Below are 25,669 nucleotides of genomic sequence, written 5' to 3'. Positions count from 1 at the left end.
CAAAGGAAACAGGTATCTCGGGACCTAGGGAGGGGTCGGCTCTGTTCGGGACTGTTTCTCGTTGCCAGAGAGGAGGAGGAAGGGAACCCGGAATACGAGACATTTGGTTAACTCTTCCCTTTCATGCAGGCAAGGGCACAGCAAGCGCTAATTCTATACATGAGGTCAATGCAGGATTAGTGACTTTGGGATTAGGGTACTTGTACATTATTTCAGAAGCGCTCAGTAGCGCCACAGGGGGAACCGACAGGGGAACAAAGGGGAAGAAGGTCTGTTAGATCTTGCGAGTGTTGGAGGGGGCTGGTCCTCTCGAGTCTGAAGGGAAGGCTTCGTCCCTAAGGGGCCATGGTATGCATGAAGTGACACATTTGGCAGCTACACTTAGTGAGACCTAACTGAGAGTAGTTTACCTTGTGGTTATATCCTATGTTCTTTTATGTTCTTTCTTTGCAGGACTCCCGATTCCCACGGTCCCCGTTTTAGTCCTTTCCCTCGCCTGATTGCCCTGGCACTCTGTGTCTCTATAACCAGAGCCAGGTACGTCGGGAGGTGGAACCCTTGTGCTTCATTCGGATCTACAGGAGCCACAGCGGAACGTGACAGAATTACGCGCCCAAGATATTACTCCTGTGAATTCGAATAAAGCACAAGCATGGCGTCATTAGACGATGTGTTACAGGCTCTCCTGGTTGTGCAACAGGAATTGGCCGCCTCCAAGGCGGAAACGGCCGCCATAAGAGACAGGGTGGACAGACAGGGTAGAAATCCGTTTGACGCCTCTCCGTCGTCATCTCCCATACATGTGAATGTTTCTCCTCCCATTCCCCTGGCTAGCCCCGAGAGGTTCTCTGGGGATCCTCTCAAGATTCAAACATTTCTGACGCAAATAGCCTTGCATTTTTCGTGCAAACCCGCTTCCTTTCCCTCTAACCATTCTAGGGTGGCTTTTGCCATCTCGTATATGACTGGGGACGCTGCCAACTGGGCGGTGCCCTTGGTCAAATACGACGACCCCCTGCTGTCGGATTGGAACGCCTTTCGAAGCGAGTTTGAGCGGGTATTTGATCGAAGGGCCACCACTTTCTCGGCTGACCGGGAACTGTTGAGACTCCGACAGGGGAAACAGGATTTGGTCGCGTACCTGACCCAATTCAACCGTCTGGTAGCTGAAACGGCCTGGCCCGAGGAAAAAAGAATGTCCCTCTATTACCAAGGCTTGAGCGATGACATGAAGGACGTACTGGCCCAGATAGATCCGCAGCCCTCCACGTACACAGATTTGATGAATCTCACGTTGAGACTCGATCATAGGTTGTCTGAACGGAGGGGAGAGAGAGTGTATGCCCCTATAGAGAAATCCGAGAGGGGGAACAGGAATACCGGAACCCCTTCTGATACCCAGGCGGAACCCATGGAGGTGGGGGCCATCCAGGCCCCGTTATCTAGGGCGGAAAGGGAAAGCCGCAGACAAGCCGGGTTATGCATGTACTGCGGCAAGAAGGGCCACTATGTTCGGGACTGCCCCTCAAAACCCAAGAAGAGTGGGTATGCTGGCCTGAAGAAAGTGGCGGTGACCTCAATGCAGGCCCCCCCTCCCAGAAGCCCTGGCTTCAGAACAGAGCGCTCGGGTATCCGAACCCCGTGCGTTGCAGTTGCCCTCTTTGGCGGTCATCGAATCAGTCGCTTCAGAATCACACGTCACGCTGCTCATGCGGTTGACGGTGGGATCACAAGATCATGAGGTCGGAGTCATGGTTGACTCCGGGGCCACAGGGAATTTTGTGGATAGCGGGTTGGTGAAGCGGCTGGGGTTAAGGCGCATCCCGAGAACTAGTCCAGAAACGGTATGGGCTGTTGATGGGAAGCCTCTGGTATCAGGGCCCATCACTGAGGTCACGGAAGCCCTGACTCTGACCAAACCAGGTCCTCTATGGGATCACGTGGAAGAGGTCGCCCTAAATATCATCGAGGCACCCCAGTATGAGGTAATACTAGGGATGCCTTGGCTAACCACCCATAATCCCTCGATAGATTGGAAGAGAAAAGCGGTGGTATACATCGATGATATATTGATATATTCCAAAGATCGTAGAGACCACAGCTCACATGTTTCGCAGATACTACACAAATTGGGAGAGAACAAATTGTTTTGCAAGTTGAGCAAATGCGAATTTCATGTCTCTAAGGTGGAGTTCCTGGGGGTGGTCCTGAGTCCTTTAGGATTGAGTATGGCTGAGAGGAAGGTGTCCGCGGTACAGGAGTGGCCTATCCCCAAGACAGTGAGAGACGTACAGTGCTTCCTGGGCTTTTCGAACTATTACAGGAGATTCATCTCTCACTTTTCACAGCTCGTCTCTCCACTTACCCGCTTGCTAAGGAAAGGACACCAGTTCTCCTGGACCCAAGAGGCTATGCAGGCGTTCTGTGAGCTAAAACAAGCGTTCACTACCGCCCGATTCTGCAGCACCCCAGACCCGACGTACCATTCATAGTAGAGGCGGACGCTTCTGACATAGCAGTGGGGGCGGTACTCTCGCAACGGGAGGCACGGTCAGGTCAACTGCATCCCATAGCCTTTCTGTCCAGGAAATTAACCCCGGCTGAATCACACTACACGATCGCTGAAAAGGAGCTGCTAGCCGTGAGAAAGGCGTTTCAGGAATAGAGGCACTACCTGTGGGGGGCTACGCATCCTGTGACGGTGTATACGGACCACCGGAATTTACAATACCTAAAGACAGCCCGACATCTCACACAACGGCAGATGCGGTGGATGCTGTTCTTCGCAGGTTTTGACTTTGTCATCACTTTCCGACCCGGTTCGGAGAATATAAAAGCTGACTTGCTTTCCCGACAATCCGGAGGACATACGGCTCGTCGGGAGGTCCTAGAGGCCATTATACCCCCAGCAAAGGTGATCTGTGGGATCAGGGCAGACACGTTTTTGAACACTGTAAGGACACACCGAACTCTGACGCAATGGCTACAATGGGAGGAACAGGGAGCAGAGAGGCGAATGAAAGGAGGGTTGCCTTTCTTTCGGGATCGGCTGTTTGTCCCGTCAGTGGCGCTGCAGCGTCAGGCTTTCGAATGGTGTCATGAGTCGCTGATAGCAGGTCACCCCGGGTGTACGAAGACTCTTCATCTCCTACAACGTCACTTCTGGTGGGAACACATGAAGAGGGACGTCCGTCAATGGATACAACGGTGCGATGTGTGCGCCCAAGCCAAAGGGGACCGCTCAAAAGCCAAAGGCAAGTTGGTCCCGATGCCGACTCCCGCAGGGCCCTGGCAGAACATCAGCCTCGACTTCGTGGTGGGCCTACCGATGGACCAAGGTTGCGATGCGATCATGGTGATGGTAGACAGCCTCACCAAAATGGGACATTTTGTGCCGTGCAAAAATCTACCCTCTGCCAGTCAGACCGCTCAGCTGTTGCTATCTCAAGTGGTGCGTCTACATGGATTCCCTAGAGTGATCGTTTCGGACAGAGGCCCGCAGTTCATCGCGCGCTTCTGGAGGGCATGGTGTAAGGCCCTGCAGGTGGAGGTGGCCACGTCCACCAGCTTCCACCCACAGACGGATGGCCAAACCGAACGCCTTAATCAAACACTCAAGACGTATCTACGATGCTACTCCAAGGAAGCAAGCGCCTCGTGGGTATCACTCCTCTGGTTGGCGGAACTTTCTTACAACAATGCATGGCATAGTTCCATCAGGGAATCTCCCTTTCGGGCTACCTACGGATATCACGCCAAGGTTCTTCCGTTGTCTTTCCCCGCGGACGTGCGGGACCAGCCCGCTCTGGCTGCCCAGTTACAAGTTCTGGGGAAATTGCACGCGCACCTCCAGACGAATCTGGAGAGAGCTAAGGGCCTGTACAAGGCATGGGCTGACCGCCATCGGCAGGACGGACCGTCCTATCGCCCGGGCGACAGGGTGTGGTTGTCCACGAAGTACCTCCGCTTCAAATTGCGCAGCGTTTTCCATCCTCGCTTCATCAGTCCGTATCCAGTGGTTCGTCGCGTGGGAGCAGTGGCGTATAGGTTGGCTTTGCCGGCCTCTTTGCGCATCCATCCGGTGTTCCACTGCAGTTTACTGAAGCCGGCGGTAGGGGCTCGGAGGGTGGCAGCCCCGCCGATCTATCGTGACGGCCAGGTGGAGTACGAGGCGAGGAAGGTGTTGGACTCCCGAATCCGGAGGGGTCGGCTGTGGTATCTTCTGGCTTGGAAGGGTTACTCGGCGGAGGAGGATTCCTGGGTTCCGGCAGCTGATGTCCACGCGCCGGAGGCGGTGCGGTCGTTCCACGCCAGATTCCCGGACAAGCCTGGTCTTAGGAGGCGCACGGGAAGGGGGGCATACTGTCAGGCGCGGATCTAGGGCGCCTACCGAAGGTACAGCCAGAGGAGGACTACATCCCCCAGAATCCCCGGCTGTATGGAGGCGTGACCAGAAGGGGTAAATACGCGCGGTGCAAGCCAATCGAGGCGCGTAATACTGGAAGGTGGTTGGTGCTGGAGAAGACGCCCAGCAGAGAAGGAGGAAGACGCGTGTGTTCGCGTCTGTTATCGAGTTCGGAGAGTGCCGGGTTGTGGCGGAGTGCCGCCGCGAGGTACACGTATCAGGGAAGCCAGTTCCGGCTTCACGAACCCCCACGCGGGACGCTGACGTAAGCGTCGCCGCGTCTCAAGACCTCAGGACAGAACGAGGTACTCGGATCAGGGAAGCCAGTTCCGGCTTCACGAAACCCCACGCGGGACGCTGACGTAAGCGTCGCCGCGTTTCTAGACCCCAGGACTGAACTAGGTACGGAGCGGTTCTATTCCCCTCAGGAGTGGAGGAAGACGCTGTGAGATTCCGACAAAGGAAACAGGTATCTCGGGACCTAGGGAGGGGTCGGCTCTGTTCGGGACTGTTTCTCGTTGCCAGAGAGGAGAAGGAAGGGAACCCGGAATACGAGACATTTGGTTAACTCTTCCCTTTCATGCAGGCAAGGGCACAGCAAGCGCTAATTCTATACATGAGGTCAATGCAGGATTAGTGACTTTGGGATTAGGGCACTTGTACATTATTTCAGAAGCGCTCAGTAGCGCCACAGGGGGAACCGACAGGGGAACAAAGGGGAAGAAGGTCTGTTAGATCTTGCGAGTGTTGGAGGGGGCTGGTCCTCTCGAGTCTGAAGGGAAGGCTTCGTCCCTAAGGGGCCATGGTATGCATGAAGTGACACATTTGGCAGCTACACTTAGTGAGACCTAACTGAGAGTAGTTTACCTTGTGGTTATATCCTATGTTCTTTTATGTTCTTTCTTTGCAGGACTCCCGATTCCCACGGTCCCCGTTTTAGTCCTTTCCCTCGCCTGATTGCCCTGGCACTCTGTGTCTCTATAACCAGAGCCAGGTACGTCGGGAGGTGGAACCCTTGTGCTTCATTCGGATCTACAGGAGCCACAGCGGAACGTGACAGGGTCGTCACAGGGGGAAGAGCAGCCAGGGCTCTTTGCTCGGGCCCTGATATTTTCAGGCCCTCGATTTGCTAGAGTTAAAAATATTTATACATCAAAAAAGCAGGCTTTTGTGATAGGTTTGGGTAACGTCTATCGCCAATAAATAGTGTAAATACTTTTAATTTACCAAAGCCCTGCAAAAGCTTCTGACATCCTGTGACAAATATAACAAAGACAACTTAAAGATGGCCACAAATGCACATGCATGCATGTGCCTACATATGGGAGGCCATCTTTCAGTGTTTTTTGCCATAAACATTGCAAAAACAAATCAACAATGGTAAAGCCAATAGCTCTGCCCGCCGGGGTCACAGGCGGACGTACTGGTTTTGCTAATATTTGTTTCTGTTGATCTCCTTTTCTGGATTATACCTTTCCACAAGGCGAAGTGTTTTGACAGATTGCTGTATTCCTTCCAAGTGTGATCAAGAACATAGCGTCTTTATGCTATTGACAGTGCGTTTCATTTGCTCAATGTAGTCCCTACAATAACCAGCCGCATATCTACATTCAGATCTCCATCAGTTAGATACTATCTAACTTACTGCTCTTTGATAAGTTGATGTTGCAATATTGGCACCAAAGAATTAAGCTCCTGGTGAATTAGATCATTGAATATAAAATGTCCTAACTTTTGTGAAGGACAGTTTCAATTCTATTAAGGACGCGTAGGCGAGGATTATGCTTTTCTCATTCATTTATTCCGCTCAGCAGCCTTGAAAAACTTTTTTTTATTTAAAGACTACATATCCCATGAGTCTTTGTAACAATAACAGAACAACCATAGAGTCAGTCCCATATAAGCCACATCAAGGACCAGCACTTCCTCTTTCTTCGAGCGAAACATCTTGCATCCCTCTTTTCTATCAATAATCTTGCTTCTGATCTGATCCGGTAGATAAACCAAAGATAACCACCATAAATTCCAAAATGACATAACATCAATTCATACACCAAATGAGTAGTACTGTTAACAATCAAGACTCTTACTGACAAATTGATCCCTCCATTTGCAAACCCTAGGAACAGATAGAATCAACATTACTTAACAAGGTTGAAAGCAACTTTAAAATTGTCCCTGAACCCCATCATATTTATCCAACATTGAAGACTTTAGCAGATAATGAGAGGGTAATGGGTGATAATCACAACTGAGAGGGATAGTGCGTCCTTAATGGAATTGAAACTTTCCTTCAGAAAAGTTGGGAAATTCTATATTCTATGTCAGGACCGGAGGCTTAGATTACACTAGTTTAAAGCTTGTTGACAATCAGTGAAGCTATGCCAGTGATTGGTTTGAAATAAAGTGCTTTAAATGTGGAGTCCGAAGACCGGTCTGCTGCTCTGAGGATGTCCTCTAGGTGGCCCCCCAGGGAGAAGGCTTTCGAGGCCATAGCTCCCCTGGTGGAGTGTGCTCCGAAGGCAGAGGTATTGATGCCTGCTTCTTGCAGTACCCATCTCACCCAGCAGGCAATAGTTGTTGCCAATACTGGCTTGAAAGGCTTTTCGATGGAAATAAATAGTTGCTTCGCTCCAGGCGGTCTAGATTCCTCAGTCATAGATTTGTACGCCCTGAGGCAGCATATCAGACACAATTTTGGATGACTTAGGAAAGGCAGGTAATGAACCACCCTGGTGTTGGACTTGGTGCGTCGCGCAGTCGTGAAAGACAGTGCCTCCAGAGTGAACATACGTGCTGTGACCTCTAGGACACGGACGTCCAAAACCTGTTTACACATGATGAGGCATTACAGAACCGCCAACTTACTTGTTAACTCCTTACTGGAAATATATGCATTATCCTGCCATGATTGCAGTAGTTGCAGTACCACATTAATATCCCATAGGGAAGAGTGCTTCGGTTGTGGGGGAAAGGACAAGTGACTACCCTTTAAGAGTCTACAGACTAACAGGTGTTCCCCTACTGGAACATCACGTATGGGGACATGACCTTCTGAAATTGCTAATCTGCTCGCATTCATCGTTCGGTAAGCCAAACCCTTGTCCACCAATTCAGACAAGAAGCTGACCACATGCACTATATCTGCCCCCATTGGGTCCAAACCCCATCGCAAACATCAGCATGACCACCTTCTCCATGCAGAACTGTTTCTCTTGAACGAAGAGTCTGCCCAGGCTCTTCTGATAAGGGAGGAAGCCCTTGAGGAAAGGCCCGGGATCTCCCAAAGTCCCCTGTAATCCTCCAACCCATGAGCCAGAGAGTCTCTTCCTGAACCAGTTGGTGCAAGTTGTCATACAAGTCCGTCAGAAGATGAGGAGTCAGCGGAAGTTGGATTGGAAAATCCATAGAAAGTTCCGGAAGAACTAGATACCAAACTTGTGATTTCCAAAGCGGTGTCACCAAGCGGAAGCAGCCTTTTTACTGCAGCTCCAACCACGCTGTGCCTTAACAACGTGGTCCGAACCACAGATGCGCCTTTACAACGCATTCCTTTACCCCGCAAGTCGTTACAACGACTTGCCTTAGGATGTAGCCTTACGGCTAGAGTGGTCGACCTCGAAGCTGGGGAAGCCGGTTCGAGTCTCTGCAACGACGCTCAACATCCTGTGATTCTGGGCAAATTACTTAATCTCCCCGTGCCTAACAAAAATTAATGTGTTCTTTTGTAACGAAACTGATGCTCATGTAAAGCGCTCAGCTACCCGATGTCTCGGGTCTAGTTTGCGCTATATAAAACTCTAAATAAAAAGAAAAGTGAAGAGTTGTTGGAATGATGTTTGGCTTTAAGTCCAACACTTTCCCTACTGTTGCATAGACTGGGGTTGAAATAGTAAATTATACTATTTCAATTCCAGTTCTTTCCCTAAGGCAAGTCATTGTAACGACTTGTGTGGTACAGGAATGCGTTGTAAAGACACGTTTGTGGTTCAGACCACGTTGCAAAGGCAGGTGGAAAAATACCTGTGTAGTTCTGACATAAATCCGTCACCAAGATCACTTCCACTTTCTGACACCGGATCAATGCCATGAGGCTGGCTATCATAGAGAACAGGGGAAATGCATATCCCCGGAATTTACTCCAATATTGCAGGAAGGTATATGTCACTTCTATGCAGGGATCCAGCGCCAACTGATAAAACGAGGAAGCTAGCAATTGAGGTGAGGTGAGATGCAACAAGGTCCACTTGACACGGACCCCACCGAACCATCATGCTCTGAAATAGAGAGGGGTCCAGCTTCCAGGCACTGTAGTCCTGTATGTGCCTGGACTGCCGATTCGCAATCTAACTGAATTTCATCTGTAGATATTCTGCCGTGATTGACAACATGTAAACCAGGCAGTAGTTCCAGAAGTCCTTGGCCAAGTCCATCATTACCCTGGATCTCGTGTCCCCCACACAGTTGATGTATCTCACCACGGAGACATTATCCATCTTCAATAAAATGGCGCAGGAGACCTTGTTTGCCACCAAGCTCCAAATCATGAAGGATCCAGCAAGGATTTCCAGACAATTGATGTGTAGAAACTCCTCTTCTCGTCTCCTTGTCTGATTCGATCACCAGGTCGGGGATCAATCCGAAAATGGCCCTTCCGTTCAAGGCCTGCATATGCTCGAGCCACTAGTGAAGCTCCGCGCACGTCTCCGCGGAAAGGGAAATTTCCTGCGTGTACGTCTGGCCCCGCCATAGGTGTTGCGCCTGCAGTTGTTGTAATGCCCGGTAGTGTAATGGACCCGGAAAAATTGCTTTGATCGAAGATGATAGAAAGCACACATTATGGGCCAAATGCAGAAGGGAAAACTTCTCTCTTTCCAAGCTTCGGCGTAACTCCCTGCAAATTAAAAGCATCTTCTTTTGGGGTAACCTAAGGTACTGGCATACCTTGTCGACTGGAACCCCAGAAAGGTCATCTGTTGTGCTGGCACAAAGTCTGACTTTTGATTGTTCAATATAAAACCCAAGTCTTGTAAGCAGGGATTGAGTCATCTGGAGTTGCGAGAGTAACATTGATTTCTCCTGGTGCATTAGAAGGATGTTATCCAGGTACACTATGCTTCGCACACCCTGTGCCCAAAGCCATTCCATGACAGGACTCAACACCTTGGTGAAGCACCAAGGCGTTGAGAACTGACTGAAACGTAGGCGAGTGAATTTGTAGATTTGTTCGTCCCACTGGAACTGTAGGAACCTCCTATGGGCAGGAAATATCAGGACAATAAGATAGGCATCCTTTAGGTCGAGCCATACAAGACAGTCGTTGAGCAACAAGACGTCTCTTAGGAGGTAAATGCCCTCCATTTTGAAATGGCGGTATACCACCCAATGATTGCAATCCTGCAGGTTTATTACTAGTCTGAACCCATTGTCCTTTTCCTTGACCCGAAAAATATTGCTCAGGAATCCCCTGGAGTGTGGAACCAACTGCATGAATGCCTCTGTCTTCCCCTTCTCTGTTTACCACCTGTGTTCCTTCTCGTGGTCATGAATGTTGGTGGGGTGTCTCCTGGAATTCTATAGGAAACCCAACACGGTTTGAAGCACCCGGATGTCCCCTGTTATGGATGCCCACTTGTGGCTGAACCATTTGAGTCTTCCCCCATATCCCTGGTGGGAAAAAGGGGTATTTCTTACCGGTGGTTCCACCTGGTGCATTGCTGGCTCCGCAGAAGTTTCCTTTTCCGCCGCGTCCTCTGCCACTACCTCTCGAGGGGTAGAACCCTCTCAAAGTTTCGTGGTCTAGACACTGAAGATAAAGCCTCGTCTGGAGGTTCTGGGGGTTAGAGTTGTATGAGGGTCCAGAGGAGCACCCCCTACCTCTTCCGCCCCCGCTCCCCCCTCAAAAAAAGGTGCTGGCTAAAGACCTTCTTAATGGACTTTTGGGCCTTGTCCACAGATGAAAAAGTATTACCCAATGTGACAACTCCTTTATGAAAGGCTCACCAAAGAAACCCCCTTTTGCCAAAGGGCCAGTTTTGATGGTGGCCAGTTCGCCTAACCTGGCCTCTATTTTAATCAACATGGAGCACCTAAACTGTGCAGTTCACATTCCCTAGGAAACATAAGGCCCTTTAAACCCATCCCGAAGGATTGCAGGATCAATCATATGGCATCTTCCGCCATGTCTAAAATGTTTCTAAGTGGACCCAGAACACCCAAGCAGTAGCGGCTCCTCGAGGGAGTGCTGCGGGGCAGGGCGGGGGCGGGGTAGGGTGGGTTGTAGTAAACCCCGGAATGCGGCGAACGGAGTTGTGTATATAAATAAATAAAACAAATTAAATTGCATGCGCTGAAACGCCAAATAGCCGATGCAGCACACAATGTAATTTGTTTTCTTTATTTAGTTATTTACTCAACTCTGTTCGGCCACATTCCAGAGTTTACTACCCGTCACCCTGCCCCTCCCCCGCCGCCCCGCAGCACTCCCTCGAGGAGCCGCCACTGCATCCAAGCCAAATCTTGGCAGGACCAACAAGACGGTCCAAACCCTTCTAAGGGTCTTCAATGAATTTGGGGATAAATGTCGCCATTGGTGCATCTATTTCTGGGCTACTTGCTGCCTTATGGCAAGAGAGGGCCTAGGGCATTCTGTTTTTAGGCGACCTCCTAGTTCATGGGTTTCCTGATATGGCTGGCCACATAATGTGCTACATTTGGCACTGAGATCCAGTCTGCGGAACGGGGATGATAAATATCTTTCACGTTGAGCATGCCCAGTATTTCTGCGGAGTCTTGATTATTAGGAACTTCCAGCCTGAGTTTCTTGGCACCACCCTCCGGTCACCAGGGACTGCTCTGGCCTGGTTGTCGACTAAATCTCCATCGGGGTTATTGGTATCATCCACCCCCTACCGGGGGCAGGAATTGTCCTCGGGGGTATCACTCGGCTGGAAATCCTTCTGTGCCTCCTGTCTACCTAGGCACCTTTTGAGAAAAGGCTGGGCCAGCCTCTCAAAGGATCAGATGAGGCAGTGGTCGTGCGGGCATTGGCATTTGGCCTGGCCTTGCTCTTGCCCTTAGAGGCTCCCAATGTGCCTGTAGGGGGTTCCTTCCAGCCTTTCCCCGATGAGGGTACAACACAGCGCCTTACAGTTAGTTCAATTATGCGCAGGCACAAGGGTTCCAGAGCCGAAGAGACCACCCTCTCCAATGATGCATCAATAGCATCAGCCAATTCTTTGTGGGTGGGGAGTAGGGAGTGCTCCTTCTCCACAGACTCTCAATATGCATCAAACTCACCTGCCATGATGCTCAGGTGGAACTAGAGGTCAGAATTTTAAAACGAAACTAAGACAAGCTTGGCAAGGAAGAGCCCAGTTATATTGTAAGAAACAACTTGTTGGCTACCCACGGCTTCTAGACACACTGGTCTGGTAATGAAAACACTCCGCAAGTGAACGGGTTAATCTGGACCAAGGTAAACTACGAGAGGTGTGCCTTGCTGTCTCCATTTCCAACAGCAGAAAGGGAAAGAGTCAGACGAGCTGTGACGCATTCCAAGGAAGCCAGGAATTGTAAAAGAGGGGATTCCTCCTCTTCTTTGGAGAGACGCGCATCCTCCACCCCCTACTGGGAGAAATGTGCACAGCGCACCTCTTTGTTGTGAGACATGCTACCACGTGGAGCGTGTTTGAGGGCAGAGACCCTCAAAGAAGGCCCGCTCCCAAGCCCCTTTCACGCCTGTGATGAGTATCGGGCATGAGAAAGACTGCGCGGCTACCGCACAAGGACTATCAGGCTTCCCTGCCATCACGCGAGGTGCCGGTGCTCGTTAGGCTCCACGGGCATCACCCTGCAGTGCCGTTTGGCAAACAGTGCAGTTAACAAAGCAGTACAATCAATAAAACAGCCCATTAAAGTGCCGAAAGGCAAACAGTACAATCCCCACACAGCACAGTAAATACAGTGCTACCACTAATGTGGCCACCAAAGACCATATAGACAACATTAAAGAAAAGCACAGGTAAAGCAGCCGCTCTCTATAAATCCTGATTGATTGATTGATAAATCACCAAAAAAATCTTCATCAAATATAGCAGCCTGGTGCAGATGTCTGAAAGAATATCAAAGCTGGTGCAGCTCCTCGAAGTCCAGAATTTCAGGATCCATGACTGTAGCGGTCTAGTTGTCGGCCGCTAGTACGAAGTGGAGACCCCAACCCGGAACCTCATACTTACAATGTATCACCTTCTGCCCAGATATGTCCAGAAGGCTTGAAATAAAAGGACCGGAGTCGCTCGTGACTTCCGGTCCACACCAGTAACTACAGTGTCCATGTCTATTCCTATACTGCCCGTGCATATGCCCGAAACCCCTCCCACCCCTCCCGTGTGGTAAAACCCAACACTGGCGACGAGGGTGTCTGCGCTCGGGACCCCTCAACTCAGCGGCTGTACCTTTATGCCCATTGAGGTCCCCGCTCTGGCTGCCCCGGTGATCGATGCCTGGTAGAGCCGCACGGTCGGTGAATCAGCGTGTGCAGCACCGCCCGCGAGCGGCTGAAGGTGAGCTCCGTCAATGTCCCACGCTCCGCAGCGACGTTCACGATAGCACCGCTCCTGTCGGCGTTTCTACACGGCCCAGCAGAGTGTCCAGAAGCGCACTGAGACCTGCGCTCCTCGAAGGCCTTCGGGGGAGGCCGTCTGAGAAGCTGTGCTCAAGCGCGCATGCGCTGCTTCAGAGATTTTCATCAAGCAGTGGCAGGAGCAACTACACCCAAGCAGTGGCAGAAGGCTGCAGGAGTGCCCACCAGAGACCAATAAGTGGGAGAACAGCTACCTAAGAAGTCAGTGCCCTAGCAGGACTGTAGCTAGCACCCTACCTGAAGCAGCATCCCTGGCCAACAAGAGAATACCAAGTAGGCAACACGCATGACAGGATAGCAAATGCCAGGTTCAAAGAGAGCATAACGTTCAGCTTGCCTGGGTGTAGCACAGCTACAAGACATTGGTGAAAGAGAGGAAAGTGTTACATGGCAAAGACACATCAGTGAGGTACACTGCAGTGAAAGTAAGGCACTAATCAAGGAGCAAACACCACCACAACATCACAGGCAGTAGCAATCACGACCGAACTGGAAGGGGGTATCGCCAGGGACAACCATGACGGACCAAGCAGCAGCAGCCCCACTGCAAGCGGCAGGCCAAGCCACGCATGTACATTCTCAAGTCAGCACGCTACCGCCGTTTAGCGAACTAATTGACCCCGCCACTGCATCTCCAAGGTGGAACGTGTGGGTCGGTCGGCTAGACAACTACTTCACCGCCACCAGAAAAACGGATGGCGCCGTCAAGAGGTCATTGCTGTTACATTTCGCAGGGGATGAGATATACAAGTTATTCAAGCACTTACCGAACACGGGGGCCCCCACACATTACGACGCAGCAGTGAGGGCACTCAATGCCCATTTCGACCCGCAACTAAAACCCGATTATGAACGATTCAAGTTGCGGCAAGCCCGTCAAAGAGGGGGAGAGTCAATGGATGCGTTTCACGCACGCTTGAGGGAGCTGGCCAGCACTTGCACGGAAGATGATCCGGTCAAAGAAGTGCGCGCGCAACTCATCCAAGGATGCAGAAACAAAACATTGAGGACGCTCATCCTCAGACAACCCAGGATCTCGTTGGAAGACATGCTCGTCCTAGCGCGGTCCCACGACCTGTCCAAGGTCCGGTCCACAGCGATGGAAGCGGCGCTCATGCCCACAGCGAGTCCAGCAGTGGCTATTAAGACAGAACGGGTGGATGCAGCATATACCCCAGGGCGGGGCAGCAGGGGGCAGTGGCCCACAAGAAGGCCGCGCCAGTCGCAGTGCGGGTATTGCGGCAAAGAAGAGCATGCCCCGAATGAGTGCCCAGCCCGAGGGAAGACATGCTCGAAGTGCGGGATTCCGAACCACTTCTCCAGTGTATGCCGAGGGGGCATGTGAGGCAGAGGGAGTGCCGGACGACGGCCACCGACGAAAGCAGTGAGGCACCTCTCGCTTGAAGAACCAGACGCGGCACGGACGTTGAAGGTGTCCCCGCAACACAGAGCATACCTCGAAGACCCGTCCACTGACGAAGAAGAAGAATGCCTCCTCATATCGTTCGCAAGTGACCTAAGACGTCCTCAACCAACGTGTGCAATTGAGATCGCGGGATCTCCCGTCACGGCCCTAATTGACACCGGAGCCTCGGTCAATGTGATGGGGAACCAACACTATAAGAAACTAAGCCCAAGACCCCAAATCACGCCGTCCAAGGTAAAGATTCTCATGTATGGGAGTCAGACGCCCCTGCCGCTAAAAGGAAAAATGACAGTTCAAGTGAAGTCAGAAAATCATGAAGTAACAACTACCTTCCACGTGGTCGATAGAGAAGCTGACATCCTCATGGGGAGTCACACCGCGGAAGACCTGAGCTTAGTATCGTTCGCAAATACGGTGAGAATACTGCAGACAGAAGACATCCTGGAACTCTTCCCACAATTGTTCAAAGGGCTAGGGAGCATGAAACGACCTCCGGTGCAACTGCACATAGACAAATCAGTGAAGCCTGTGGCCTTAAGGCACAGACGCATCCCATTCCATCTACGACCGTTGGTGGAGCAAGAGTTAATCAAACTTGAACAGCAAGGGGTGATAGAGAAAGTAACCGGACCAACCCCCTGGGTGTCACCCATGGTAATTGCGGAGAAGCCGAAGCAGCCTGGACAGATCAGGCTCTGCATAGACATGCGCATGCCCAACCAGGCAATCCGGCGGGAGAGAGATTTGACACCAACCGTGGATGACATCCTCGCAGATCTAAATGGGTCCCGGAGGTTTTCTAAATTAGACCTCAACGCAGGATACCACCAGTTGAGGCTGGCCGAGGAAAGTAGATACATAACTACTTTTTCAACACACCTGGGGCTCAGACGGTATAAAAGACTCAACTTCGGAATATCATCGGCTGCCGAGATCTTCCAAAACGCGGTCCGGGAAGTCCTGTCGGGGCTCCAAGGAGTATTAAATGTCAGTGATGACATCTTAATTCACTCAGCAACTCTAGAAAAAGACCATCACCGGCGGCTCAGGGTCACCCTCCACCGCCTCGCAGAGCACGGGGTGACTCTCCATAAAGACAAGTGCCAGTTTTTCCAAAAGACTATCGAATTCTTTGGGTAAGTTTTCAGCCAGGAGGGTGTCAAAGTGGATCCCCGAAAGTCGCAAGCAATTCAACTAGCTCCAGCCCCCACATCGGCGTCAGAAGTTCGAAGTTTTCTAGGTATGGCAACATACTACGGGAGGTTTATACCCAACCTAGCAACAGTTGCAGAGCCGTTGCAAAACCTAACCAAGAAAGCCAGCGTGTGGAAGTGGGGCCCGGAAGAACAGGAAGCCTTCAGCAAGGTGAAATCCACACTGTTAGAAAAGACAACTATGGCATATTTTGACACCAAACGACCAACTGAACTAATAGTGGACGCTAGCCCCGTAGGCCTGGGAGCACTACTGTCCCAGGAAACAAGTCCAGGGACATGGGTCCCACTAGCTTTCGCCAGCAAGTCACTGACAGCAACGGAGACAAGGTACTCCCAAATTGAACGGGAAGCGCTGGCCATCAAATGGGCCTGCAACCATTTTCATCTATATCTGAGCGGACATCCATTCCGCGTGGTAACGGACCACCAACCCCTTGTCCCGCTCTTCAGAGGAACTGCACCCCACCCACCGCCACGGATCGAACGATGGGCGATCCAACTCTAGCATTATCAATTTGATCTAGTATACAGGCCCGGTGCCAAAAATCCAGCGGACTTTTTGTCACGACACCCAGCCGTTGCCCCAGAAGAAGCCCATGACCAAGATCAACGAATGGAAGAATTTGTCAGCATAGTCGCTCAGTGGGCGTGCCCAAAAGCCCTCACCATGTCAGAGATTGAATCACATACCCAGTCTGACAAGGTCCTGAATAAGGTGCTGGAAGCAATGCGAAAAGGCTCGTGGGCTGGTTTTCTCCATGATGTTAGTGGATGGACCGAATCAGACCGAGCTCGCCTCGGGAAGGTGTGGCGAGTACATGAAGAACTAAGCGCTGCAGGTAACGGGGTGGTGTTAAGAGGATCGTGCATTGTCATGCCCCGAACACTCCAGGATCAAGTGACTACCCTAGCCTACGAGGGTCATCAAGGCACCCGACGGATGAAGTCCAGGTTGCGGGAAAAGGTCTGTTTCCCAAACCTAGAAGAAACTGTAGAAGAGTTCGTACGCAGGTGCAGGGTGTGTCAACTGATGGGGGGCTCGGAAGCGCCAGCTCTGGTGATCACCGAAGAGCCTGCCCCGTCGCCCTGGTCATGGATCAGTCTCGATTTCGGAAGCTTCCCCGATGGGCGAGTGACCGCCGTTCTGATAGACGGGTATACGAAATACCCCGTGGTGGAAGTGCTACCGTCGACCGCATTCGACCACCTACTACCAATGCTGGACAAGACGTTCGCACTCTTCGGACTACCACACGTTGTCAAAACAGACAATGGACCCCCATTCCAAGGGCACGAATTCTGAGACTTTCTGGCGCACCTAGGCGTCAAACACCACCGCATCACACCGCAGTGACCTCAAGCAAACGGAGAGGCCGAAAGGTTCATGCGGACACTGAACAAAGTGTTCCGCATATCTGTGGCTGAACAGTCGGACCCGGAGGTCTCGCTTCAGAGGTTCCTGCGGGAGTGTCGGAGCACTCCACACTGCACCACTCAAAGGTCCCTGTGGTCACTGATGCTAGCTGGGCAAAGGCGGGACAACATTCCCGTAGCAGATCCGTATGATCCGGCAAGCACACAAGCGAGAAGACTAACCAACAATGAAAGAGCGAGCAGGAAGAGAAGAGCGCAGGTTCGGCCGATAACACCAGGTTGTGCCATCCTTGTGAGAAATCGTCGTAGCGGAGGGAAGTTCCGCACTCCATATGAACCAGGACTGTGGCTAGTCATGGGCATGAAGGGCACAGCGATAACAGCCGAGAGAGATGGGGAAGTCATCACCCGAAACATATCGTGGTTCAAAAGGGTGCCTGACTCAGGAGTAGAGAGACCAATGATCTAGGAGGCCTCCTGCAGAGACGATGGCCAGCTAGGTGGAAACCATAGCGCGACAAGTAGCCCAAGCAGGAACGTGGTGGGTCAGGAAAGTCCCAGCGATTTGAGACCAGAAGACAGGTCACTGGCAGAAGAACCAGCAAACCCAAGAGATGATAGCCAACGACATCGGTACAACCTGAGACTCCATCCGAAGCCCAATCAAAGGTTCAATGACTATGTATGTTAATTTCATGTTGTTTATTCGAACTGATTTGGGATGGGATGTAGCGGTCTAGTTGTCGGCCGCTAGTACGAAGTGGAGACCCCAACCCGGAACCTCATACTTACAATGTATCACCTTCTGGCCAGGCGTGGCCAGAAGGCTTTAAATAAAAGGACCGGAGTCACTCGTGACTTCCGGTCCACACCAGTAACTACAGTGTCCGTGTCTATTCCTATACTGCCCGTGCATATGCCCGAAACCCCTCCCACCCCTCCCGTGTGGTAAAACCCAACAATGACAACCATAGATGTTATAACTTGATCTTTTGGGCTGCATTTTTACATCAGGTATGAATAGCGCCTGCCCAGCAGTCGAGCTTGCTCTGGAATTCAATTCCATTACTACTGCAAGACGAAAACATTCTCTTATGTTTCAGATAGGCTTTAAAGACATGATTCTGACAATACTGTATCAGCACATCTGCTAATCTAAATTGAGTAACCAGTGCTAAGGGTCCACAGAATGAGCCATGCTATACATATATATGTTGCAAATTAACCAAAATATATGATTCTGAGTGCATACGCTAACTTATACATTTCGTGGTGTTTTATTTTGTCATCCATATTTAATATATATTGGAGTCAAAAAGACATACACAGAGCTTTTAATTTCTGCATTTTTCCATGTTTTTGCGGCAAAGCCAAATATTGTCATCAAGCAACTACACATGGTAGCAATGGTGACTAAAGTTTTAAAGTCTGCTAAAGTCAATCCTGTGTGTTCAATACACAGAGTAGGGTTTTTAGTCACCTTCCAAACATTACTTGCCTGGGTGAGCCAACCCCATTTTACTTGCTTGATTAATTAAAACCAATTGTAAAATGAGAATTATGTCTGCTAGGGCCAATCATTTCTGTTCAATTCACAGAGTCCCCTTCCAACCATTGACTTGCCTGGGCAAGCCCCCCTTCCGCTCCGTGCTTGGGACATTGTCATTTCATTTTATTGCCTGATTAATATGAACCAATTGCAATACAAGACCAAGGATGAAATACAAAACATTATTCTTATAGCCTGAAACAGTGGATCTAATGTAGAGCATCTAACATACGATGTTAATCACACGTGAAGTCGTGATTCTAGTACACCATTTAAGATATTGATACAAAATTATGTAAAATTTAAATTTAGAAAGGACTCTCATAGTAATGATCAGGAATAACCCACAAGGGCGCTCCAAAGTCCAATGCACTGTTCCAGGAGAGACTCCCTTAACTGGTAAGGACTCCAATATGAGTTGGGGAGCACTCAGCTTGATCCATACATTGTAAAACAACGACCAGTCAGCTGAGCGCCCAAGTGACTTTACCCGCACTTACAGCACCTGCACAGATTCTGATGCCAACACGAAACCACACTGGTTTCAATAGAAGCCTCCGAATATTATTCAGATACTGCCAGTTGCATAATGTTGTCATGTGTGGCAGGAATTTCGTATGCTAATGATACATGTTGCATGCAAGGGAGCGGTGGTTGCATGTAAATATGACATGACAGTTAACATTAGAGAAGGTCCATAAAGGCAGAGGGCCAAGAAAACAATGTGTTACGTGTTTGAATGCTAAAGCTAACAAATGTGTGCTCAATCTCCAATTTTTCTGTTAGCATTCAAAGAGGTAAGAAGGACTTGTAGTCACAGCTGCAGAGATCCGTCTTGATAGGATTTTGCAGAGATCTGCCTGGGAAGGACCTTGCAGAGATCCATCTTGGTAGGACCTTGCAGAGATCCATCTTGGTAGACCTTTCAGAGATCCGTCTTGGAAGGACCTTGCAGAGATCCAACTTGGAAGGACCTTGCAGAGATCGGACTAGGAAGGACTTTGCACAGATCCGACTTGAAAGGACCTTGCACACATCAGACTTGGAAGGTCCTTTCAGAAATCTGACTAGGCAGGACCTTGCAGAGATCCGACTTGGAAGGACCTTGCAGAGATCTGTCTCAGAAGGACCTTGCAGAGATAAGTCTTGGAAGGACCTTGCAGAGATCCATCTTGGAAGGACCTTGCAGAGATCCATCTTGGAAGGACCTTGCAGAGATCCGCCTTGGAAGGACCTAACAGAGATCTGTCTTGGAAGGCCCTTGCAGAGATCCGACTTGGAAGGACCTTGCACAGATCCGTCTTGGAAGGACCTTGCACAGATCCGTCTTGGAAGGACCTTGCAGATATCCGTCTTGGAATGACCTTGCAGAGATCCGACTTGGAAGTACCTTGCAGAGATCCGACTTAGAAGGTCCTTGCAGAGATCCGTCTTGGAAGGAAGAGTAAAAAGTAGCATTAGTTTCTTCACCCATTGCAAAATGTGCACTGTTTACACTTTTGTGTAGTAAAGCAGGAGCTAAGAGAGAGTTACCCCTCCTCACTCAATAACACATGATCTGTAATAAAGGCTTATAAAGGGCAGGGATCGGTTGCTGAAGGGAGATGCTGAAGAGCAGAATTCCAGCTGTTGACCCAATAAGAGTATAATGTATGTGCAGAAACTATTCATGGGCTGGTATAACAAACCGTAGTGCATTAATGGCAGGGCGTGACCCCTTGTTTATAAAGTTAACATAGATCCGAAATGTACATGAATCGCTCTCCTTGCACACTGCGAATTACTGTAACCAACAACTGTCCTCAGCTGAGAGTTTGGCTTGCTCAATTGGTTTCTTAGTAGCCTTCATTTGCATTATTTCAATTTGTTATCTTTGGTTAGGGTCACTGCTGTTAGCTTGCCTAAGTGTTTTATTTATCTGACTCTGCCTGCATCAAATCCTGTGAGTACCTGCTTTGTTGCACCTATGAGTGTGCCTTTTTGTACTACAATTTGTACAGTTACTGTCCTGTAGCAAGCTGTGCAAATCTGCATTAGTGGTAGACCAGAAAATGTTATATCTAATGACATTATTTTCAGAGGGAGCCATATGTCTTGTGGCATTATTTGATTTATTTTTTCCTAGCAAAGAGGAAAAGCGGTTTATCTTGTTCTCACACCATTCTATTCGCTTTAATTTCTCAGAACCTATAGGACTCACTACCCAGCAAGCTGAGTCGTGCCAAGAATGATCTTCTATAATTGACACCAAATCTGATACACATTTGTGAATCTCAACAACGACAAAGGTGTAGTCTAGCATTGATTGCCTATGTGCTGACCAATGAGTGTGGCCTGTGGTGTTACTTTACAGGAAGCAACCATTCAATGCACAAAAACCCGGGTTGTGCAAAGACGCTGCTACCTCTTCCCCCAGTCCATCTTTTCTCGGATTAAAGTGTCCTCTGACGGTGATGATCCATAATTCATCATCATTAGACAGACACTTCTTATTGTCATCGCTCACAAATTTGAGTTACAATCATCAGTTATAAATATATTGACTCCTCTGTGCACTGCTGTAAGCTTTGTCAAATGATTTGTAGTGCCTTAAAAAGATCTTTCTTCCCCGTTCACTATGGATCAATATAAAAAATGCTCAATACTGGATATCCAATTTAGCCACCAGTATCTAATGATGGGGAAATAATTTAAAGAATATTGGCAACATGACTATGCCCCCGAGTCTCCAGTACACATTAAGGCTTGATAAATGCAAGAACTTTGTATCAGCTTACATTTTTTGGATGATGCTAATATTCCATGAGAAAATATATATAGTGCTTATTTTATTTATTTTTGTATTAATTGGGTGATATAGCAATACTAATTCCCCAGTTTGCTAGACTGTCTCTGTTTTCGTGAAGGAAATTGTACAGCTGCTGGGCTGGCAAATGTCTCCTCACTGCATGTCAACAATTCAAAAGCAATAGAGGGTATTTACTTATTATTTATGTGACTGGAACTTGCTTGAGTCTGTAAAAGTTGGGTAAAGTCATCCCTATTTAAGACGCTATAGAGTCCTTTACAGATGAATTTGGGATAGAACAATAATTCGTTTTCCGAATATCCTGCTGGATCCAACCACTCTGTCTCTAAATTGGCAATGGTACTGGATTGTGACGCGTAATTGTTCTATCTCATTGCTGTGAGAAAGTGGCTCCGTATATACTGTTCCCAAATAGGTACAGGGTGTACAGAGTCCACAGTCCCCAGAGGCTTGGCAGAGGCTAAAGTTAGATATAACCTTACTCTCTAAAGTGGTAGCTTGGTCGAGCAGTAAGGCAGTATCAGAGGACAGTGTAAAGCATTCGTTGCACACACTCAGCCAGCAAATGGTCTCACACACTCAATAACTGAACTGTAGGCCAATGGTTTATATATAAAAAATATATGCTTGTTTTATTTTAGAACCAACAATAGGTATTAAAATATACTTTCTCAGAATGAGATGCTTTATATAAATACTTTTGCAATATGCAATTGACTTTTGTAGAAAGTTACAAGTGGTTGCAATAGGCAACACAATTCTAAACACAATAATGCATTGAGTTCAATGGAAGTTTCAAGTTTTTTGCCACAGATTACTTTTAGGATTACTTTTGGAATTCCAGGACTGGATCCTAGATTCAGTCCTGGGTCAGTACTTGGAAACAAGTGATAAAAGTCGACTTAATTACTGTGATGATTTTTAGACAATATTTTGCTATTTTAAAAGTTGACACTTAGAAAATATTTCATAGAAAACAGTCAATGATTCCCTATGGCAGAACATTCAAGTTGCAGGTATAGTATGTTCTCGTTACTTTTGTAATCCAGTACTGGGTGCCTAGACTCAGTACTGGGACCTTTATCCAAAACAGGTAAGTAATTACATTTTCAGATATTATACGATTTTTAAAGAATATTTAAAGTTTGCAGAAATTGACACTTAGAAGAAATTTCACAGAAAAACAGTCAATGATTTCCTATGGTAGAAAATTGGGTTACTGGTAAGTACTGTTGTAAGTATTTTTCAGAGTCAGTGATGGGCACCAAGATCCAGCACTGGGAGTTCACCTAAGAGCAGGTGAGTATTTTCGTTTTCGTTACTCGGCTGATTTTTGGTGAATATTTTAAGTTTTGAAAAGTCCACACTTAGAAGAAATTTCAGGAAAAAGCCAGCCAATGTTACCTTATGGAGAAAATTGAGTTATCGGTTTAAAGGTAAGTACTCAACTGGCAGAGTTAAGGTTCTGGGCATAGACTCAGGGGTCTCCCAGGGTCAGGTAGGTACAGTTGGTTCACTCTCAGCGGCACAAGGGCGGCCGGGTGCAGAGAGAGTTAGGCCCAATGTTATCCTATGAGAGGTAGGGGGGCCTTGGTTGGTGGCTGCTGTCTAGCAGGCCACGCGGCTGTGGGAGCTGGGCTCCTGGTCACTTACTCAGGGAAAGTGGGGAAGTAGATAGGTGTAGAGGTTGCACTGCCAGGGCCACTCGGGTGGCTGGGTTCAGGGTGCTTTTGAGCCTTCGGGCGCTCAATTGATTTCAATGGGAAATCTCCGGTTTAGAAAAAGACTGCAAGCTCGAGGACGAAGATTCTTCAGGTGCCACCAGCACTTCGAGAGGTAAGTTGGGTAGTTGAAGGATAGGTAGGTACCCCGGGATTGGGCACAGGGGGCCGCAGGGCGCCGGGTGCAGGGGTGCCTTTTGGTGTTGGGAAATCTTACCCTCTGTTGATCGCGGTTGGGGGGGGCGACCTGGTTCTGAGGTTGCAGGCTTCTTCAGGAGTGTCGAGGGAGGTCCTTGGGTGCCGGACTCGGGGTCACAGTCGCCGTGGGGTCGTCCTCGTGGTCGTTCACTCCAGCACAGGCCAGGCTTGGCGGGTGCAGAGTGTGCTGGGTTCGCGGTTCCGGGCTGCTGCCAGGGATTAGAAGTAGTTTTTGAGTAGAGCCTCTACTCATGGGAGTCCCAGGGGGCTTAGAGTCAAAAGGTAGCCAGGTCCTCCGGGGTTTGTGAGGTTGCTGGCCACAAGAGATGCCGGGTTGGAGCAGGAGCAGGTTCGAGGGTCGACAGGCCGGTAGGGCTGGGGCCAAAGCAGTTGGTGTCTTCCTCTTCTTAGCAGCTGCAGTGCAGGTCTTCTTTCTTCTAGCTCTTCTTCGGATCTTGGAATCTGGAATCTGGGGAAGGAAGGTTCAGGGTGCCCCTAAATACTAGATTTAGGGGCGTTACAGGTAGGTGAAGGGCAGCGACCAATGGGTCCCTGTCCTGGGGTGGGTACACCCCCTATCCTGCCTCTCTTCTGTGGGAGGGGGGCAGTAGCCTAGTCCTGATTGGGCAGGGCTGCCCATCTTCAAGATGGCGAAAGCCCAGAGATGTGCTTCACCTTGCCTCCCCACCTGAGGGGTGGGGTTGGCAGGCTGGCACATCCCCTGTCCTTATTTAGGTTTCCGGCCATGCTTCCCACCAGAGTGGGGGGTTGCAGTGGCCTGGGGAAGCTCACAGAGGCGGAATGCCTTTGAAGCTCCCCCCTGCCCATCCTGGGGGAGGAGATTTAGCACCTCGCCCAGGATGTGCATTGTTGCAGACCCAGGAGAGCAGGGGCTCTCCTACCCAGGGGTCCAGCAACATGTCTGCTGTGTGGCAGCCTAGGCAGCCTCAGAACAGATGTGGATTGTAGGTTAGGTTTCAGGGGGCATCTCTAAGATGCCCTCTAGGGTGCTTGGTACATTACATCCCACACTGGCATCAGTGTGGGTTTAATGTGCTGAGAAGTTTGATACCAAACTTCTCAGTCTTCAGTGTTGCCTTTATAGTGCTGTGGAGTTTGTGTTTGTCGAGCTCCCAGCACCATATACTCTTAAATGGCAGCACTGTACTTACAGTGTCCAGGAATGGACCTGGGTACTGTAGGGGCACAGGGCTCCTGCTCCTGTGCCCACACCATTGGCATAGGGCACCCAGCTAGAGGGGTGGCTGATGTATGCCATGGCAGTGAAGGTGGTGGGCATGGCACACAGGGATGTGTGCCATGTCGACTCTTTGTTTTGTCTTGTACCCAGACACTCAGCCTGCAAGGGCAGTGTGTGTTTGGAAGGGTACAGGGCCTCTAAGGGTGGCACAATGAGTGCTGCAGCCCTTAGAGGTCTTCCCTGGTCACAAAGCCCTGGGTACCTAGGGTACCATTTACCAGGGGCTGACATGTGGCCAGGGTTTGCAAATTTGTGTTTTAGGAAAGGAACATAGGCCCTGGGCACCTGATTGGCAGGAGTCCAGGGCACACTCAGTCAAAGTAGATTCAGCAATTCAGCAAAAAGTGGGGGCATACCATGCAAGAAAGATGGCACTTTCTCACAATTGCTCATACGAGTCAGCAATGGCATCGACATTGGTCATGTGTGGGCGATTATTAGGTGACCATCAGCTGCAATGATGGAAAGAAGAATGGTTTCCTTCTAGCATCTGGCCCTTTCGATGAGTTGTGAGGGACTAATGTTACTGCCTTTCCTTGATCGATACTCAAACTCAGGGGTATGAAGGGCTCTCCAAGGCCAGTGGCGAGCAGAGCCTGCTACAAATCTGAAAATTCGCCATTGATCCCAGAAAAGCTGTGTCGGTAAAAACTCGCCACTGAATATAACTTGCTGTTGCCCGTTCCTGAGTTTGTGTCGACTGATTAGAATATTGAACCCCAATACAAGCTCGGGGTTCCTAAGTCAATTGGGCCTCCTGATTGTAACATGGATTTTTCAGGCATGATTTTCCTACCCCAGCTAGTTACACTAAGCTTTGCAGTTTTTTTAAATGATGGTGCACCAACGCTCTTTTCTGGACAGGGCAGTGCGTGGGACATTGACAAAGGATCCCCAAAGCCGATGGTTTGCTTTTGGAACGCCAATGGTGGAAGAGTTACACCCAAATCAATGTGCAGATTCATCAAGAGCAGCTGAAGCTGGCAGCACGATTCAGATTACAGTAAAACAAGCATTGGTTGAGTCTAGTAGTCATATGTTCTTCCTGTCCGGGCATGAAGTGAA

Source organism: Triturus cristatus, chromosome 2_1, assembly GCF_964204655.1.
Source record: "Triturus cristatus chromosome 2_1, aTriCri1.1, whole genome shotgun sequence".
NCBI lineage: Eukaryota > Metazoa > Chordata > Amphibia > Caudata > Salamandridae > Triturus > Triturus cristatus.
The sequence above is the reverse complement of the archived record's forward strand: the minus strand, read 5'-3'. Positions refer to the sequence as shown.